The 12,598-nt window shown below is 46.3% G+C and overlaps 4 non-coding genes across 4 annotated transcripts; 2 read left to right on the forward strand and 2 right to left on the reverse strand.

Annotated features, from left to right (window-relative positions):
- Nucleotides 1-1,584: 1,584 nt before the first annotated feature.
- Nucleotides 1,585-1,656, forward strand: Trnac-gca. The gene has a single exon. It is a non-coding gene; the product is annotated as a tRNA-Cys (tRNA).
- A 2,138-nt stretch (nt 1,657-3,794) lies between these two features.
- On the forward strand, nt 3,795-3,866 carry Trnac-gca. The gene has a single exon. It is a non-coding gene; the product is annotated as a tRNA-Cys (tRNA).
- A 2,379-nt stretch (nt 3,867-6,245) lies between these two features.
- Trnac-gca lies at nt 6,246-6,317 on the reverse strand. Its single transcript has one exon. It is a non-coding gene; the product is annotated as a tRNA-Cys (tRNA).
- A 4,658-nt stretch (nt 6,318-10,975) lies between these two features.
- Nucleotides 10,976-11,047, reverse strand: Trnac-gca. The gene has a single exon. It is a non-coding gene; the product is annotated as a tRNA-Cys (tRNA).
- Nucleotides 11,048-12,598: the final 1,551 nt, after the last annotated feature.

The following is a 12,598-nucleotide window of genomic DNA, read 5'->3' on the forward strand; positions in this document are numbered from 1 at the left end:
GTAACTAAATTTTATGTGCCTTTGTGGTTTACTTTTTGGACATGAAAAGCTGGTTCTTTTATGCTTCCAGCTCTCTCTTTTGATTTTATGTTGGAGTGGCCAAATTGCTTTCATCTTCAGGAGTTCCCACAGAGGCCCAAGTCAGATGAGGATCACATGCTCTCAGGCTTTCTCCTAAGGTCTGGATCCCTCCAGGAAAGATTTTGGCCTCGGGAATTTGGGGGTTGGACTGGCCTGGGAGCCAGGTCTAGGAAAGATGCTGGTCTTGGGCAGCTGGTGGCTATGCCACCAAGAGATGCAAAGAAAGATGGGGGTGGGAAGTGGCCCCAAGGGCTCCTGGGGACTGCACTGAGGAGCTGGGTTGCTCTGGATACAAAGGATCAGGAAGAGGAAGGGTCAGCCCCAGTGACCAGTGAAGAGGCTGGCAGGCTGTGCAGGCCCAGGGAAGTAGAGGGAGGTGAGGGCGGGGCCAGGCCCAGAGTGCTCCTGGGGACTGGAGAAGGCTCTGAAATGGTCTGGATGCAAAGGATCAGGAAGCAGTGGTGGTTCTCCAGGTGTCTGGGGCACCAAGACAAGGAATGGGACAGGACCCAGTCTAGGAGGTGAGACCGATGGGGGAGATGGGAGGGTGAATGAGGCTGGGGGAGTCAAGGTGTGGAGGGTGCAATGGACTTATCCTGGAGAGAGGCCTGCAGGTCGGAGAGTGTGTCTTCTTTTTAATGATGCTAAGTTCTTTAACAATGATGGATGCTTTGTCTTTTCTTGTTCTATCTGAAACTTCAAATGTGTTCACACTCCTGGTCAAGCTGCAGTTTTCATCTTTCTGCTCTTTTTAAAAAATATTTTATCTATTATTTTTATTTTATGTGTATGAGTATATTGCCTGCATGTATGTAAGTGCACCTGTGTTGTGCAATTCCCTGCAGAGAAGAGGTCAGATCCCCTAGAATTGGAATACAAATGGTTGTTAGTTGGCATATAGGTTCTGGGAGTTGAACCCAGGTCCTCTTCAAGAGCAGTCATCTGCTCTGATTTTTAGTCTCAATTCTCACCATAAACCTGGCTAAAATTAGTCAGCATTAACCTTGACACAGCCTAAATACTACTCTGTCTTAAATTTTCCTCCACCAATTTAAGTAGTTCAGTTTTTAATATAGTTTCCCTTTTCATTTTTAGTTTCATCCTGCAGTCTCAAAAGTTCAAGACATGGGCAAAAAGTAGATGAAGTCTTTGCCAGAATATAACACACATAGCCAGTAAAGTCATTTGTTTCCACATGAAACCTCAGAGTAGTAGTTGCTGTCTGAATTTCTGCTGGCTCAGCATTGACTCCAAGGGCCATTATAGTAGATAATTTCTATCTAGGCTGCTACCTGGCCCTAGCAGCTAAACACAGAGACAACACAGGCTGAAGGCTTCCAAGGAAGAGAGCTTGCTGTCTATTCTCCAGTAGGATAATGTGCTCCTTCTGACTCACCTGGACACTTTGAAGAGCTTCCATCCTGAAGTGGCAACATGGGTTACAGGTCAACCAAGCATATCTTAAGAAGTAAAATACATTAATTAAACTTTGTAATGGTAGATGGGGGTATAGCTCAGGGGTAGAGCATTTGACTGCAGATCAAGAGGTCCCTGGTTCAAATCCAGGTGCCCCCTACTCCTAGTTTTTCCCTTTAAAAAGATGCCTGATTTTCAACTGCTCCTCTTTACTAGACACCATGATAAACATTATGCTTTTTCAGAACCAGCAGATTGTGAGGCTTTATTATGATGGTTTTGCATTAGTTAATTTTCTTATCACTGGGTCAAAATACCTGACAGAAGCAATTTCAGAGAGGAAGGCATGGTGGGGTTCAGGGCAGCATGGTTTCTTACATTGGGGAAACCAGGAAGCATAAAAGGGACTTGGAGGCAGGGCCAGACTATAACCCACAAGCCACCATCTACTGGTCTACAGCCAGCTAGAGTCTATATGTCAAAATATTCCAACTTCCCCAAATCGGTCCACCATCTGAGAGCAACCTGTTGAAACACATGAGCCTATCTGCAGGACATAATTTTCTGCCACTGGCTCCTGTAGTCTCGTGTCACCTCATAATGCAAAGTATATTCAGGTCAACTCAAGAGTCTCCAGAGTCTTAACATTCCCAACACTGTTCACAAGCCCAAAGTCTCTTCCGAGACTCAAGGCAAACTCAGCTGTAAAATAAAAATACAAATTACATACTTCAACATACTGTGCCACAGAGTAAACAGTCCCATTCTAAAAGGGAGGAATGGGAAGACAGTAAAGAAATATCGGACCAAAGGAAGATAGAAACCCACAGATCAAACATTTATTGTAGATCTATATCCAATGCCCAAGGCCATGATGACATCATGTAAGTTTTTAAAAATATGGTATTTATTATTTTTATTTTACGGGTATGAGTATGTTGCCTGCATGTGTGTATGTGCACTTGTGTTATGCAATGCCTGTGGAGGTCAGAAGAGGGCATCAGATCCCCTGGAACTGGAGTTATGGATGGTTGTTGGCTGCCATGTGAATTGAACCTGGATCCCCTGCAAGAGCAACCAGTGCTCATCATCACTGAGCTAGCTCTTCAGCCCCATTCATCTGGGTAGTTTCAACTGGTCTTGGGGACCCCAGCCTCTCTAGTATTGACATTCACAGCAAGTGTCCTCTCTTAGGCCAGCTCCACATGGTGCCTTCAGTTTTCCTTGACAGATATGGCATGTTCCTAGAATCTCCAACATCCTAGGATCTCTACTGTAACATGGGGTTCACTCTCACTGCCTCATGCATAACTCCCTCAAAAACTCTCTCCTGGGAATCCAACCCTTACATATTGTTTAGCCTCCCAGTTTTTTCTCTGGAACACTGGTATTGATATGGGGAGAGATTCCCCCATAGAGGGTCCTTAGCATCATTCATAAAAGAATTTAAGAATGGATTCAAACTTAGGACAATTTAGTAATATGTAAGGAAGAATCCTCAGGGCAGGCAAGCCTTAAATCTCAGCAGCTGCCTTGAGGAGGGGAATGGCAGGGAAAAGGAAAAAAGTCATGAAGCCATGCAGACAAGCAGTCTCATGATGGGGCGGGAAAGGGAATTGTAGAGAAAAGATAAAGAAACCCAAAACTCTGGAGCAGCCCAAAGCATTTGGGAAAGTGTGGTTAGAGAAGAAAAGGGTCAGGGCTGGAGAGATGGCTCAGTGGTCAAGAACACTGACTGTTCTTGCAGAAGACCCAGGTTTGTAGCCCAGCACCCACATGGCAGCTAACAACTGTCTGTAAATCCAGTCCCAGGGGATCTGACAACCTCTTCTGACCTCCGTGGGTATTGCACGACACGGGTGCACTTACCTACATGCAGGCAATACACACATACATAAAACAAAAATAATAAATATTTTTTCTAAAGTTAAAAAGAAAAGGTGAGATTATGGTTTTCTGAAGAATTAGGAAAAATAGGCACAACTTCTGAAGTCTTCATGTCTGTAATGGGGTGCACACAAACTGCACTAACAGGCAGGGATTCAAGGCAGGAAAAGCTCACCACACTATTAATGCACTAGGTATTCTTCCCATCTCTTTAGCATGACTTAAGGTGAACCTGCCTTCCTATGACCAGGTGATTGACCAGCAAAATTGGAAGGGTAAACTTGCAGCCATAGTAAAGCAGTCTCCCAGGGGCTGGGGGCCCAAGAATAGATGGGAACCAAGGTACTCACAATCTTAGAAAAAGGTAGGTCCACCTGGTTATTAGTGCCAAACCTAGAGTAGATTAGGGAGGGGGTATAGCTCAGGGGTAGAGCATTTGACTGCAGATCAAGAGGTCCCTGGCTCAAATCCAGGTGTCCCCTAAGTATCATCCTTTTTATCCCCCAAATCAGCTATGGTCCCCCAACACTGAAAATTCTAATACAGAGAGACAAGAGGTGGGTGAGGACCCTTCATTTCACGTAAACAGATCAGTGATTTACAGACTCAGATGGGCACCACCAGCCACCCTTATTGTGCTTTGTCTTCCCCTGTCTTGTGACGAGTCAGATAGCGATGTTCTTATTTGACTGTCCAGCTGGTAGAACTTCTTACAGAATGCCCAGCGTCCCCAGCCCAACCCTGGTGGAAGGACCTGCCTATCATTATGGGTGACCACATCCTGGGGGGCTTTCTAACCCATCTGAACTATGTGCTACAAGTTTGAAATCTACATGGCTTTTGCAGCAGGGGTTGTGTGGCCTCCAGCAGGTGTGCCTTAGGGGGAAGGTACTCAGTAGACCTATGGTTTGAAGGCTCTAGGCAGGGGCTCAGCTGGAGAGGGAAAGTTCTCTTTTCAGTTGAGAAACCCCTTTATACCTGCATTTGGATCCCAAGACAAACCAAGTCCTCTTCTTCTAAGTGTACTGATCTGCTGAAAGGAGGCCTCCTGAGGCATGATTTTTACTTACAGATGTGACATCAGCCTCCCTACAAGTTCAGCCCTGGAAGGCCAGTGCTGAGAATGTGGAAAAGCTAAGATATGTAAACAAAGCAAAATTCCAGTCAGTGGTCTACAGGGTGATGATGGGATGGAGAGAGCCTAGGACAGGAGCAACAGAGAGGGTCCTATCAACCAAAGATGACTCCAAAGCCATCACCTCCCCGCTACTGGAGACAGGAAGGGAGTACACTGTGCAGGACCAGGAGGCCTCTGGTGTTCATATGATAGGCTAATGACCAGAAAAGAAGTGGTTTACAAACAGAGGGTTGGTCACAATATGATGTGTAAGAAGCAATAAACAGAACTCCTAAGGGTTACTGGAGGGCCTCTCCATGAGAAACTCACAGTACTTAAATAGCATCAATTAGGTAACTTATTTGATGTGAGCTCTGGATCAAACGAAGAGCATTTGACTGCAGGTCAAGAGATCCATAGTGCAAATACAATGTTTGGGTCTACTCAATCCAGTACTCATTAAATTGGGAATCTTTTAGGCCATTTTACAAGACGACGAAGCTCACAAAGCCTACTAGGGACTGAGTAGCAGGGGTAGCCAGCAGGTTGTATTATGACTCAAGGCTGGGTTGGCAGAGCGAGCCCAGGAATAGTCATGTGGAATTTGTTCTCAATCCTGTTTTTAATAAGGTGAGTACGTTTGGACATGTCTCATAATTATGACCTTTCTTCAAGTCTACACTATGGGGCATCAAACAAACTAACTTGGAGCTTCCCAGTTCCTACTGTGATTATCTGTTGAGCTTGTTAAATGAAACAGCCCTACTCCCAAGGACTCAGATGCAGGAGCTCTGAGGTAGGGCCTATGAATCTTTATTTCCATGCAAGTATGCCCCCTGTGATCAGCGTTTCCCACATCAGAAGCTGTGATGGGTGGTCCACCTGGGGAGCTAGGCCTCATGTTCATCTGCAGGTCTTCCATGGAAACATCCTTGGCTTTCCCATGATGTCTGTGGCTGTGGACTGCTAGATCCAGAGGGTACTGAGCATTGGCAGAGGTCTTCATTAGGCATTAAGATGAGCTTTTAAGGACACACCAAAAGGTTCCAATCCAGATCTCTTACCAGCCATTGTTTCTACTCACTGATTTGAGGATGTGATCCAGTTTCCTTTTCCTGCTGGAGCTCATAATTCTGGCTCTGTTAGCATGGAGGACAGAGGAAAGAGACCAGAAAGGTCAAGTCAATCCTCCAAGAAGCCCTGGTGATTTCCATTACCACCTCACACATAGGTTTTCATCCCAGAGAGCTTCCTAGAATCCTGCTCTCCCCCAGCCCTGGGTCTGGGTAGGGAACTGTATAAGTATATGTGGTCAGTGAATCTGCAGCAAGCCTGAGAAGGAGTCTCAGAGACAAGGTCCAGGGTCTCTGACCTGCAGCCTGGTGTAGTAGGCTCAGAAATTTGAGAACCACTTCATTGTAAGGGACACAGCGCTCCTGCTGAACTGGTTACTCCTGTGCTACAGCCCAGAGGCCAGAAGAAAAAAACCCACCTTTATTTGGAGATCTCGTGCATCTTTTTGGGAGTTTTTGAACAATCCTGAAGATTCCTGGAACTCAGTGGAACCCAGAGGGATAGAGGAAGGAAGAGTCTGTGTCTTGCAAATCCTAGCATGCATATGTCTCCTGAGCATTACTGAGCCTGCGTTTACTTTGTGGATTAGTTTAATATGCCTCAACATTCCCTGCCAGAGGCTCTAACCTAAAAGGAAAACGGCATAGGATGCACTTCAGTGACAAAAGGTAGGGGGCACCTGGATTTGAACCAGGGACCTCTTGATCTGCAGTCAAATGCTCTACCCCTGAGCTATGCCCCCACTTACATATAAAACCTCTCATTAGTACCTCTTCAACCATGGCACTGAATCCAGCCTACCTATGTATTTATAATCCACTGTGGCCGCTTCATGTTCCAGAAATTGGCGATTATTCTCCACTGCAGTCTGCCCTCCCTTCTTTACCTCTCCAACCTTAACCTGTCCCACTCATCATCCCCACACCTCAGGGTGTGCTGAAGGTACTCGCCTTTCACCTGGAAAGGATGCCTGGCTATAAGAGTCCCCTAAGTCCACACATAGTAATCAGAACAAGAGCTGCTCATCCTGGTTTTCAGTTAGCCTACCACACAGCCCAGGAGAGCCTTCTCCATACTCCTAGGCCTCAGAAAGGTACTCCTTAATTCACTCACTCACTCATTCAGTCATTCATTCAACAAACATGGTGCTTGTTAGACCTCAGTCCCTGTCATCCGTGTTGAGGACACAGATACAAGGGAGACATTGTCTTTGTTCCTCAAAGGGTCTTAGTCCAAGCATGAGATAAACCCATGATCCACAGTATTTCCACAGCAGTAACAGAAGCCTACGCAAAGGCCTGTGGAAGCAGGGAGTGTGGAGAGCCAGGCTTGCACAAAGCGCTTTGGACAAGATGGTAGTCAGTGTAGTCACCCCAAAGCCTCTTTGATGGGAGTAGGGGGTAAACAGGGATAATGCAGAATGCAGTTGTCCTGGGATGTTCTAAGTTCCCTCCAAACACTGGACTTCCAGAAGGTTCACAGAGGTGACAGATCACTAGTCATCTCAATACAATGTAAGTATTTCTTGTCTTGGGACAGGGTTCTCAGGCAAATGACTGAAAAAGGTTTTGAGGACATTCAGCAGGAAAATCCATAGCCCATGATTGGATCATTTGGTTTGGGCCTCACCTCAGGCTTAGATTTCTCCTACCACCAAGGGATAGAGGATCTTTGAGCCAATTAGTGTGTGAGACTGAAGGGAGTCACTATTGCTGATTGGGTGGGCCAGCCCCAGGGGACAAATCCACCTCAGCTTTCCTATCCCCTAAACTGTATAGGGACATCCCTAGAGTCTCAGCTGTATTTCCAGGCTGCTCACCCTACTGAGCAACAGGTTTATTTTAGCTGCTCTAGGTGTGATCTCTTAAACAGAAAGTTAACTGGCTATACTCATGAAAATAAGTTCAGACTTAGTTAAGATGATACTCTCTGCTTTATGACGTACTCCAAGAATCCACCTCTGCACATGCTATGTAGAAATCGCTGATGTAAATTAGCTAGTGAAGATGAATTTGGTGTGTCTGCAGTTCCCAGGAGGCTGGAGCAGTCAACTGAGATCTGACTGTGGCTGCTGGCTTCAGACAGTCAGAGTGGGGCCAACTCCTCCTGCAAGACAAGCTCCCATCCAGGCTTGTGCACGTTCAGACAGAAGGGGCTGCCTTGACTGACAGGGAGATTACGTAGAGCTGTTGATTTGGTTGACTTGAGTTGTCCAAATGCTTTTATAAATCCACAATGCCATTCCTGAAGTTCCATTCCTTCTTAACCACTGATCTATTTTCAGCAAGGAAACCAGGGAAGCTGTAGATAGTCTGACATAACAGCCTGACAGCCTCAGGATCAGCCTTTGGTCTCCTTTCAGCTGCTTCGTGTCCACAAAAAAAAAAGCAGGAAAATCCATAGCCCATGATTGGATCATTTGGTTTGGGCCTCACCTCAGGCTTAGATTTCTCCTACCACCAAGGGATAGAGGATCTTTGAGCCAATTAGTGTGTGAGACTGAAGGGAGTCACTATTGCTGATTGGGTGGGCCAGCCCCAGGGGACAAATCCACCTCAGCTTTCCTATCCCCTAAACTGTATAGGGACATCCCTAGAGTCTCAGCTGTATTTCCAGGCTGCTCACCCTACTGAGCAACAGGTTTATTTTAGCTGCTCTAGGTGTGATCTCTTAAACAGAAAGTTAACTGGCTATACTCATGAAAATAAATTCAGACTTAGTTAAGATGATACTCTCTGCTTTATGACGTACTCCAAGAATCCACCTCTGCACATGCTATGTAGAAATCGCTGATGTAAATTAGCTAGTGAAGATGAATTTGGTGTGTCTGCAGTTCCCAGGAGGCTGGAGCAGTCAACTGAGATCTGACTGTGGCTGCTGGCTTCAGACAGTCAGAGTGGGGCCAACTCCTCCTGCAAGACAAGCTCCCATCCAGGCTTGTGCACGTTCAGACAGAAGGGGCTGCCTTGACTGACAGGGAGATTACGTAGAGCTGTTGATTTGGTTGACTTGAGTTGTCCAAATGCTTTTATAAATCCACAATGCCATTCCTGAAGTTCCATTCCTTCTTAACCACTGATCTATTTTCAGCAAGGAAACCAGGGAAGCTATAGATGGTCTGATATAACAGCCTGACAGCCGCAGGATCGGCCTTTGGTCTCCTTTCAGCTGCTTCGTGTCCACATGACAGGAGGACAGGGGGTCTCACAGTCCAGCCAGAAAGATTCTCATGTTTGGGTCTGCATGGGGACCAGGCCATATGGTACGGTATCAGAACACGCCACGTACTTCTGTTACGCAGTACTTTCTGGAGGCTGCAGTGCGCGCTAGGGGAACTGAAGGCAAAGTTTCACCCACCTTGTTCTTCTGGAAGTCCTGGGATTCTCCATGGCCATTCCCAGGGCTACCTGGAGTATCGTTATCTTTGGGTCCAATGAGGCCAGGTAACCAACCCTCACTTGCTTCATTTCTCAGAGAATCTTTCTTATTACCAACCCAGGTGCCAGCGGGGCTACTTTGGTTAAAGGAGAGCCCAACTCAGGTGTGATGGTTTATCCCCAGTTGGTAGCACTGTTTTTGGAGGTCTTAGAAGGTGTGGCCATGCTGGAGGAAGCACGTCACTGAGGGTGGGCTTAGAGAGTTCTTAAGCCTTGTCGGATCCTGAGTCCATCTCTTGCTTCCTGTGCCTGCTTGAAGATGTAGAGCTTAGCTTCCATTCCTCCTCCAGCCACCTCTACTGCCATGCTTCCCTACCATGATGGACTCTTGCCCCTTTGGATCCATAAGCTCAAATAAACTCTTCCTTTTAGAAGTTCCCTTGGTCATGGTGTTTCTATCAAAGCAACAGAAAAGTAACTAATCGGGTTAATAGAAACATGGAAGGATATCACTGGCAGGATGGCAAAGACCTCAAGACAAGGCAGGAAAATAGGCAGAACCCAAAGGAAGCTGGGCCCAGACATGAGCCTTGTTGCTCGCTGGAACAACACAGTGAACTCTGGTCTCAGCATCTGGCCCCATTGCCTGAGCTCTGCCACCTCCAGGATGATACCAGATCTACCCACCTCTCTGTTGACTTACTCAGAATTCATAGCCTTATTTAGCTGCATGCTGTCCACTAAGCTTGAAGCATTATCTGCTGTGCTGGATAATTTCATGCAGTCAACTTGGCAAGATAATAGTGCTCAGATGTTTGGCCAAACACCAATGAAGATGATGCTGTGAAAGGGTTTTTTTTTTTTTGGTGGTGACCCAGATTCTGTCACTAGACTTTGATCGAGTAAAGTCCATTAGCTCCCCCAAGGAGGGTGGACATCGGTATTTGCTGAATCCTTGGGAGGAAAAAGAGATGTCCCCAGGGAAGAAGAATCTGACCTCCAGGCTGTCCTCAGACTCTGCCTACCATGTTTCATCTTCCTGATCTCTGTCCTGTGAGGCTGCCCTGTAAAAATCAAACTTGTCCACTTCGCAACTGTGTGAGCTATTTCTTTTCCCCCCCAATTTTCTATTGAGTTTTTGTGCATTTCATATAATACACCTTAATCAAGTTTAGCCCTCTCCCCAAACCCTGCCCTCCATATCCCTCCACCACCAGATTTCAGGTATTCTGTCGTATATGTTAAATCCTATCTAGTCAATCATGTGTACCCAGATGTCCTTCAGAGCAAGTCTATCCACTGGAGTCTAGTCAGTCTACCTAGAGTCACTCCCTTAAAGAAGTCAAGAAGTCAAGAAATCACTCTCTCATCCCACAGTAATCATTTGCCAGTAGTTCCTCAGCTAGGGTGGGGCCTGCTGCCCATTTCCCCTGTTCTATGCTGGGTTTTAGTCTGATTGAGTCAACATGGGTCTTGTGCATGCTCACACCATTGTTGCAAGTTCATGAGCAAGTTCCCAGAAGTCTGAAAGCGTCTGTTTCCCTCTACACCTAAGGCTCATGGAACATAGTGGAACAGGGAACAGAGAGACTATTAATATATCCCTCACTCATTTGCTAATAGAGTACGTTCGGGGTGGGGAATGGTAAGGTGAGGGTGGAGATGGGGGAGGGGGTCTGAATACGATCAAAAATACATTGTATGAAATTGTTGAATCAATAAAGAAATTGTTTAATTGTCTCTGTAAATACACACACACACACACACACACACACACACACACACACACACCCAACCCAATAGTTCTGTTTTCCCTGGACAGCTATGACTAACACATCTATATTAAACATCTTTCACTGTTGTCTTCCTTAACCAGAAGCAGAACCCTGACTCCACCAGGAGTGAACAAATGAAGACTAGCCCTTAGTCTGTGAGCACTGAATCTCTGTAAGGGCAGATATCAGGACAGCTTTCTAAGGAATTCCTGTTATGTGACTCCTTGGTGTTCATTGGGGCAAAAGGTAGGGGGCACCTGGATTTGAACCAGGGACCTCTTGATCTGCAGTCAAATGCTCTACCCCTGAGCTATACCCCCACCTGCTTTTACATGTCTAATAAGCACATTAAACCTACATGGCAACTCCCTATTACCATTCCAACATGTGCACTTGTCTGTGATCTGGTATCACCTCCTTCCTCCTATGCAGAGCCAGTTCCGCATGCCCGACTGACACCTCCTCATGGCCAGCACTCTGCTTCCCTAGTTCCCAGTTGAGGCATGGGCATTAAATCCCATGAAGGATGCTAGGGCATCCTTCAGACCTAATTCTAGAAGAGCCAGACTCAAAGGATTGGTTGCCCACCTGACATTTGGAGGTAAACGAGAAGCAGAATTGGACAAAAGTAAAAGTTCCTGGTTCTTGCCTTGAACTCCTAAACCAGACTTTCTGGGAAAGGGATGAGGGGATTACCTGTGTCTCAGACAAGCTCAGTCAGTGGATGGTTCTGATTTATAGTTTGGAACTAGTGATTTAATCTGCTGCATTCTGTGGTACAGCTGTGGAAAAGAGAGCAGTGGTTACAATCATGCCCAAACAAAACACACATGATTAGCGAATAAATCATAAACAGAGTCCGCATTTATGGTAAAGGTCCTCTACACCAAACACTTGGAGCAGGGGACAACCTAACTATTTTATGTCTCCTCTTCTCGTAGTCCCTATTTTCAGAACCCTTTAATGTGTCAAGACAGAAGTACCTTGAAGAAAGGACCTAACCCACAGGAAGATGATGGAGTCGGAACCACAGAAGTTTATGGAGCATGACACAGGACATCAACTGACAACGTGTGGTCAGTGTGGAAGCAAGGGCCAGTAGTTTACCAGTAGCCATGAGTTTACCACGCTGTCCCCCTCACTTGCCTGAGCCTCTTTTCTACTCTGTATGCATATTGCATATTCCTTGAATAAACTGAAGACTCTTCCTCCCATCAGTCAGTACCTGGTGAGTGTTGGGGAGCAGGTGTGGGAATCGTGATAGAGGAAGTCAGCCACCCCCACAGTAGCCATCCCAAGTCTAGCTGCGTCAGTGACACGTATACATTCACAGTTCGGCAGCATGGATGCCAGTCAGCTGTCTAGACTGGACTTAGATGGCTCTACCTCAAGTTGTGGGTCTTTTTCTGTTTTTTCCCTGTGATTTGGGCTTGGTCTGCTTCCATTGTGGGGTCCCTGCCAAAGGACAGGCAGCTTTCAGGTGAGGAGTAGCTTGGTGAAAAAGGAAGGTTTGGTAGAGCTGTTGATATGGTTAAGACTTTGCTTGTCCAAAGCTTTCCTGAATCTGCATCACCGTTCCTGGAGTTCCACTTTGTCTTGACATGGTCCTATTTTAAGCAAGGAAATCAAGAAGCTGTAGATGCCCCTGAACGGAAGCCTGGCAATCCCAGGATCAGCCTTTGTTCTTCTTTACAGACGTTCTACTGATTCAGCTTCTCTGGCTGATGGAAACACAGAGGCAATTGTTGGCAGGACTGTGAGGAGTTCATGGCACAGCACTGCTGCATAAGGACCCAGGCTCACAGAATGCCCAGACCCTTAGTTTAGCAAGGGGACAGGACTCCAGCCGGTGATATCAAGACGCTAGTGGA

Source organism: Nannospalax galili, unplaced genomic scaffold, assembly GCF_000622305.1.
Source record: "Nannospalax galili isolate Female #2095 unplaced genomic scaffold, S.galili_v1.0 scaffold95, whole genome shotgun sequence".
NCBI lineage: Eukaryota > Metazoa > Chordata > Mammalia > Rodentia > Spalacidae > Nannospalax > Nannospalax galili.